This window comes from Diadema setosum, chromosome 3, assembly GCF_964275005.1.
Source record: "Diadema setosum chromosome 3, eeDiaSeto1, whole genome shotgun sequence".
Classification (NCBI taxonomy): Eukaryota; Metazoa; Echinodermata; class Echinoidea; order Diadematoida; family Diadematidae; genus Diadema; species Diadema setosum.
In genome coordinates this window covers 1,420,253-1,428,954 of record NC_092687.1, presented here as the reverse complement: position 1 = coordinate 1,428,954, position 8,702 = coordinate 1,420,253, and positions in this window count along the sequence as shown.

Here is an 8,702-nt window from a genome sequence, read left to right as displayed (position 1 = left end):
AGGGAGAGAGAACTTTATGTGTGTGTGTGTGTGCGGTGGGTGTGCGTGTACCCAAATAAAAGCATGTCAAAGGAGGAACTTTCTTTGACAGACATTTTCTCTTGAAAAATTCTGAAGAGAGAGAAAAATGACTAGAAACTCAGCCCCACATTCTTCCCTAGAGGACCCTGATAATGCATGGGAGGTAAAACACGCTAGTTTCCCTCTCATTGGAAGAAGCTTTCACGCTTCAATTAAAAAGCTCGTGGAGTATTAAAGGGCTCAAAGTGTTTGCAATAGAATTTTGAACTCCCTTGGCGCAACGAGACATATTGTCCGTTATGCACAAACGATAACAATAGTGTTCTCCAGATATTCCTCATCCATTCAGACATTTCAATGAATAGATGAAGATGCGAATACCAACTCACGGTCAATATATACGAATAATGCCGACCGTTTTCTTTTATTCTCTCTCAGTTTCGCAGGTGATATAAAAGTGAAAAAGTGAAAGAAAAGTAAAGTGACTCGAGAAGTGAAGAATGACAAATAAGTCGCAATAAAGGTAGGGAACTGAAAATAACAAAGATGCACGAAATCTGTGTATTCAGAAACTCTGTTGTCTAGGAATCTACGAATTTGGCGATAGAAATTTGCGCTAGGCATCTATAAAGTATGTCATATTGAATCTTCAAAGACAAGACGAAAAGGAATATTATCATCTCCGTTTTACAAAGAGAGGAGCAAGGTCACCAGTGGGAAAAGGGAGAGAGAATTAAGAAGAGAGAGATAGAGAAAGAGATAGAAATACTCTTCGTATGGCGTTTAACCTTCTCGTCTTTCTGTGATTATATCTTTGTTGTTGTTCTTTCTTTTTCTCCAGCCTGAGAGTGGAGTAAATCATTTGAAAGAAAGAATAACAAACATTTATAAGGAGCTTTCTCATATTTCATTCTGTCACTTACTGTCAACATTACTGGCTCGCCTTACCTGCTACGAAGTGAGTAGTTCTCAGGCATGTCAAGTAAGTAATTCCTTGTGAATTGTTTTTGCACAACTATGTCCGTTTAATTGTACCGATTTCTGTGCTTTACGTAACATATAACTATCAAACAGATACCAATGAATGTGAGCTATCAATGTATTACTGTGGAAGATGATAATATGAAAATATTACAGCTAATCAAGTACATGTCATAAATAGGAAAATAAGTATTTTCATTTCTCATCCCTCAATCTTCCTTTCGCTTTCTTTGATGCTAATACAATCAATTATGTCGTATTTAAAGGGACTGTACAGTACTGGTTGAGGTGGGAATTCATGTTTTGAACATTCCTAAGTGAGATAATGAAAAGCCTCTTATGAAATATGAAAGAGCATGTTATTTTAAGAAGGATTCAACGTTTATTTGATGAAAATTGGTTTTCAAATGGCTGAGATATCCAAAAAAACTGCTAATAATAAAAGGCGACATGCCACAACTTTATTAGGATCTCTTTGTTTCACCTTTTTTTGGATATCTCGGCCATTTCAAAACCGATTTTCATCGAATTAACTTTTGATACCCCTTAGAACTGCATGCTCTTTGACATCTCATAGAGTGGTTTCTGAATATCTCGCAAAACGTTAAAAGCTAAATCCTCACCTCGACCAGAACTGTACACACCCTTTATTAACTGCAGAAAATCCTCTCTGCTTTTCAAAATTTATTTTCTTTTAAGCCTTCGATCTCTCTCTTTTTTTTGAACATAACAACAGCTTATTATAATTGTCCCACTTCTCCAAAATTAATCAGGCCTATATTTTGATATTTGCAATTCCGTTCCAACATATATGGCCAAGTCATTTGAACGCAAGAAAAATAATTCTTTCGAAGGTCTACATTGAATTTCTGTATGTATATGAAAATTCAAAAATTGTGTACCAGCCCCATCTACGTGTGTTTTTAATTCCATTGGGCGCAGATAACCCCATGGCGCTGTATACTCACTGTCCTAAATCACTGACACAAAAGGGTAAAAAGGGTGAAAAGTAAGGATAGGATCGAATTACCAGTAATGACACTTTACATGATAAAAGACGGTCTTTTCGTTATCACTGTTCTTGCAGAAACTTACAATTAATTTCCTTTCACAAAACAACTTTCTTTCTCGTTTATTTACTATTCTGCACGATATGTACGAAAGAGAACTTACTACGCCAAAAGCTACTTCATCTATTCTACCGATACTGTTACTTGTATTATTGTCTTTTTGTTTTGTCTTTTCGCTAATCCATCCTTATCGGTTTGACGCAGTGGTGGCTTTCGACTCGTGTTCAGAGCTTATTTCAACTCAGCTGTGTGCACAACAATGTTCCAATTTTCATGTAGTAATCACGATTTATCAAGTCTGTGGAGCAGTATGAGTGTAAAGAAATGTAATCTTTGGCAATAGCCGCTTCAAAAAATCAAAATCGGAAATTCTTCAACCAACAACTCAGTTTAAACATAAACAAGCATATCCCTAATTCAATTCAATTCAATCGAATTGAATTGAGTTAAGGATATGCATGTGTATCCCTAATGATACTGAAGTACATGTAAATAATCACCCTTCCCTCTTTGGCTGAAAATAATTGAGCAGCTTAATTCCAAAATGCTCTATATCAACTTCTGGCTGTTTAGAGAACTTTTTTTATATCTTTTTTTTTTTTTTTTATTAATTCACCACTTTCAGTTCTCCTCTACACGCCGATTATCTTTTTCTGTTTTATTATTAGATTGAAGAGATGTTATCACACATCATCAAAATGGCATTCAAAGATATACTGGAATTGCAGTTATTTCTTAAGAAATAGGTCAAAACCTCTCTGTACAAAAGAAATTATAAATTTGCCATTTTTCCACTCTTGTTGAAAGGCTGACATTGAGCTCTATGGCTAATCAGAAACGTGAGTAAACTCACAACCTTGTTACGAAGAGATATTGATTTCAATTAAAATGGATTTTGCGTCCTTTGAAATGAACCTTATTACACTACCATGACTACTAATAATCAGTTTTTTTTTGTAGCGCAAAAGACAAAGTGTCTTTGTGAAGTGATATGAAGAAATGAGAACCGTGAACACAGAATACAAAAAAGATATATAGTATAAACTAAAATAGACACACACACACACATACACATACAAACAACTATGGAACCGGAGGTTTACCCGCTGGAGGCCTTTCCCATCGTTGCTTGCCAATACTTCAATTTGAGTCTTTTTTTTGTTGTTGTTTTATATCTGAAGGACGTGACATGGAGAAAGAACTCTTCAGCATGCTGTTGTTGTTGTTGTTGGTATCCGTCCGAAGCAATATCACCAGTGCGACTGGACTGGAGTCTACGACTGAAAACAGCAAGGAGGATTCTACCGTATGGCTGGCGCGATCTCCAGGCACTGGTCGTTTGGAGTTTAGCAGCCAGAGGACCGGGTGGGTAAACACGGCGGACACAACCTCAACGTTTTCTTTGATGTCAGGGATTGGAGATGGCTGGAGAGATGATGTCGATACTTGGCGATGGTTTGGTACGTCGTGGTCATGGTCGATCATTGTGGGGATCTTTTGCGCCAGTGTCGGAATCATAGGAAACATGCTCGTAATCGTGGTGCTTTTTCGGGGCGGAAACGTGCGTCGCTCCACCGACGTGCTCATCGGCGCGCTTGCCGCCGCTGACGCTCTGACGTCTTTCCTCATTCTCCCGTGGCCCGAGGCGAGTTTCGTTCCCGACACCTGGCTGGGTGTGGTGTATTGCAAACTCATGTTTGGCAGCGTATTCAAGTGGACGGCTATCACGGCTTCGAGCTACATCCTGGTCGCCATTTCGCTGGACCGATACATCGCCATCGTCTTCCCCCTCCAGTTCTCCCGCTGGGTCACCAGGTGGAGAGTGAACACGTGTATCGTGGTCATCTGGTCAATCATCCTGGCTATCGCTCTCTTCGAAAGCATGTTCATCATTTACTACCACCCGCCTTCCCACTCCTGTGTTTACAGCTACTTTTCACCGGAAACCCAGCTCGCCTACGGCGTCTACGTGTTCGTCTACCGTTTCCTGTTTCCAGCCGTGGCCATGCTCGTGTCCCAGTCTCTCATCGCTGCTTCACTCTACCGACAGTCCAAACGCTTTAGCAGCGAGGCCAGCTCGTCCGGAGCCCGGCCGTCATCTTCTCATCTCGCCGCGAGAGACCGCATCCTGAAAATGATGCTCATAGTCATTGTTATCTACGTCATGTGCTGGGGTCCAAACCACGCCTTTTTCTTTGGACTTAACCTTGGTTTGATCCCTTTCTCACAACTCGACACACCCCTACACCGTCTTTTGACTCTGCTTGGCTTTTGCAACTCGTGCGTCAATCCGTTTATATACACAGTTCGTCACTCCGCGTTTCGCGTCGCTCTTAAAGATCTGTTTAGATGCGGACGGCGGGAAAAGAAACCGATGTTCAGCTTTACAGAGCAGACAGCAGAATCCAAGTTAGGGGAATCGTCAGTTCAAACCTAGACTGAGGGCAGCGTAACAAAGGTAACGTGTTCCGTGTGATACAACTAAAGCGACCTCATCCATAATGTGTTAATGTATGATACAGAATCTCATACCGTTTGAATAATTATGACGCTATGAAACAAATATACTACATGCGAATGAAGGCTAAATAATTCACATCAGATATGCGAAATGTTGCTAGTGAATAGATATATCATACTCAGTAATTCGCATAGGCTGTAGTTTTACGATAAGAGATTCAGCAAATTGTTCATTTTGTTCCAGCATCATTGTCAGTGTATATTCTCTTGTTTGCATTTTTTGGGAGGATTAGCAAATCATCATAGTGCTCAGTCACCGGAAGTTCGCCACTTCCTAATAGACTTACGACACAACTAAGTTTGAGAGTGTCTCTAAGCGACTGAATCAGTCAACGCCACAATAGTCGTCACCTGATTAAAGCACGAACGCAACCCATGTATTTACAAGACATTTTCCCCTCCCCAGTACGGTTTTATACTGGTGCCATCTTAACTCGCTAAAGAATTGCAAGTCGCGAGAATGATTGGTACTGTATAAATATTACAATGTATACTTTCTTTATAGATTTTGCTACAATAATTGTTCCCGTAAGCGTATTTAAACATTATTTAAAGGGCTGGTACAGTATTGGTGGAGATGAGAATTGGGCTTTAAACTTTTTGCGAGATACCAAGAAAATACTTATGTTATAGTACAGAGCATACCATTTTAAGAGGAATTCATGTTTATCTGATGAAAATCGGGTCTGGAATGACTGAAACATCCAAAAACAAAGTAAAATAAAGCGATCGTAATAAAGTGTGGGTCCCACACTTTATTAGAATCGCTCTTTTTTGGATATCTCAGCCAAATCAAAACCAATTTTCATCAAATAAACGTTGAATTCCTTATAGAATTACATGCTCTTTCATATTTCATAAGAGGTTCCTCATTATCTCACCAAAAAATGTTGGAAACCTGAAATTAGGTCTCAACCAAAACTATACAACCCCTTTAAATTTGACTTTTTAATTACCATAGGGCCTAAAGTCTGTCTTTCGTACGTCCCTTCATTATTTTCTAACACGTATCTAATGTTTCTTTAAATAACCATTATGTTTATTCATGTATAAATGCATATTAAAAAGACTTCTTATTCAGTCCTGCATTTGTGCATAATGCTCTTAAAGAACTATCATTAGACATATAAATAAAGGATAGACTGATGTAAATTCTTCTCATTCATCCAGTCGAAGTACAAGATCACAAATCAAGTAACTGGAAATAAACTCACTGTTTGCGACGTTTCGCCAATTATCAATTTGGCTTCTTCGGACGAACGAAGCTCCCGATGATGAAATGGCCCTAGAATGGCCGTAGATGATGGAATGGCCCATAGACTACGTTTCTCTGTTTTTCTTTGGCGACTCGATCCTTGACGTGAACTAATCTCTGCCTTAATGTGTTGTGGGGCTTGAAAGCAGTAGTCGCGGTAGTGATGCCCTGTTTCTGAAACAGCCTTTTGATCTTGTCCGACAGATCATACACGTACGGGATAGTGATGGTGACTTTCCGTCCCTGTACACCGTGGGTGTACAGGACAAAGGGAGGTGTGTAGCAGACAAAGGGAAGTGTGTAGTTGTACTTGACAAGGACAAGTACATTGACAAATGTCTAGATTTGTTGGACGATAAGAAGACATAACAGCATAGGTTACAACCCTACCAATGGATATAGGAAGACAGTAACTGGTGTCATTAACAAGATCCACAAGGAAGGTGGTTTCAGCGATGGACAAAAACAGTTCTTGACTCCACCTACAGAACCTACAGTACCAGGATTTTATGGCTTGCCAAAGGTACATAAACCTGATTCCATTCCAGTGAGACCCATTGTAAGCTGCATTGGCTCTGTGACTTACAGCCTTGCCAAACAGGTGGCCAACATTCTAAGTCCCTTAGTAGGAAAGTCGCCTCACCACGTGAAAAACAGCCAATATTTCGTTGAGAAGATTTCACACCTCAAACTAGCGGACGACGAAACCGTAGTATCATATGATGTTAGTGCTCTATTTGCATCGATTCCCTCATCAGAAGCAGTAAATGTGGTTAAGGCATGTCTTAGTCGGGATAACAGCTGGAAGGATCGTACTTCACTTTCCATAGATCAGATTGTTGAAGCGTAAGGAGTTTGTTTAAGTACAACCTATTTCTCCTTCAACGGCAAGCACTACATACAACAACATGGTTGTGCTATGTGTTCACCAGTTTCTCCCATAGTAGCTAACATCTGCATGCAAGAATTTGAGACCACAGCCCTGAGTACCTACTCTGGACACAAATCACGTATCTGGCTCCGTTACGTGGATGACACTTTTGTCATCCTCCATGAAGAAGAGAGTGCGTCTTTCTTCGGTCACATCAACTCCTTGGACACCCACATTTCCTTTACACAAGAAACATGCAAGGATGGACATCTGACATTCCTAGATGTTGAGGTTCACGTCGATTCAGATGGTACCCTCTCCACTTTAGTGTACAGAAAACCGACCCATACGGACCAATATCTTAATTTCCAGTCACATCACCCCTTGGTTCACAAACTGCAGTCATCAGGACCCTCTTCCACAGAGCAGACACTATAGTTCACAGTCCACCTGAGGTTGAAAAAGAAAAGACCAACATAAAAACGCCTTAGCTGGATGTGGATACCCAGACTAGGCCTTCTCTAAAGCCGACACCCCGAAACAACCAAGCAAGAACACACGGAGAACCCACGGTGTATGATCTGTCGGACAAGATCAAAAGGCTGTTTCAGAAATAGGGCATGACTACTGCTTTCAAGCCCCACAACACATTAAGGCAGAGATTAGTTCACGTCAAGGATCGAGTCGCCAAAGAAAAACAGAGAAACGTAGTCTATGGCATCCGATGTTCCCAGGAGGATTGCCATGACTTCTACATAGGGGAGACCCAACAATCACTAAAAGCTCGCATGGATCAACACAGAAGACCCAGCAACTCAGAAAGCATTCCGGATTCAGCAGTATACACACACATCAACGCCAGCCAACACTCTTTTAACACCAATGAAGTGATTATTCTGGATAGGGAATCCAGGTGGTTTGAGAGGGGCGTCAAGGAAGTAATCTGGGAACGTGTGGAGAGACCTACACTTAACAAGAGAGGAGGTCTCCGCTTCAATTTATCGCACGCGTGGGACCGGGACGTTCGCAAAATCCCAAGCCGTTTTCGCGCGCTGGACAAGGTCCAGTGCGCTTTGCACAATCTCACACTATTTAAGGGCCATTCCATCATCGGGAGCTTCATTCGCCCGAAGAAACGTCGCAAACAGTGAGTTTATTTCCAGTTACTTGATTCAACTAATTTGTAATCATAAATAAAGGATGATTTCAATTACTATCATTCAGAAAATGAAGAGGTCTTTAAGAATGAAAATAGACTTGTTATGAAATGAAGGTACCATGTCGAGTACATTATGGTACTGACTTACAGGATTTGTTTCTTTGTTTTTAAAGATTACCAAGAGGGAGGATATTCAAAATTCCTTTTGCCGCTCGCTCTACTTTGTCATGGATCACAGCTAATTGTTCAACGCAAAATATACTTTCACCTCTTCACTCCGACATAAACTTAATCGATCTCATTCTGTTGAAACTCATTGCGTATATGATGTTTATGGTAATACTGTGCTAGCACGCGAATAACGAAGTCTATATAGGCCTCATGTATTTTTCTCTTTAAATAACAAAATAATGTCTTAACGTTCTGCTGGCTCCCAAGTGTCCTTGTAATTTTCACATAAATCCACATCTCGGAAAACACATTTCGTCATAAATAGAGAGTTGTCTGTAGGCCTATTCCTATTCTGCAACAAACAAACAAACAAAAAGCAAAAAACTGCCATGTACATTTTTTGAATTCCTTGCTTTAGACTCGTTCTGTCTGAATCTAATATGGCACTTTAACGATTTGAATGAAGCTTTTGCAATATATACTGATTGAGTAAGAACTCTGAATGATTAATGTCCCAACCTAGGATTTTGGACGATGCGATTTGAGCAACTCTGAACAGTATACACGGAAGAATGACATCGTAAAACAAACGTGAAATATTCGGACAATTGCTAGACTTTATGACATATCTTGTTCACACGCACAGAGAGTCAA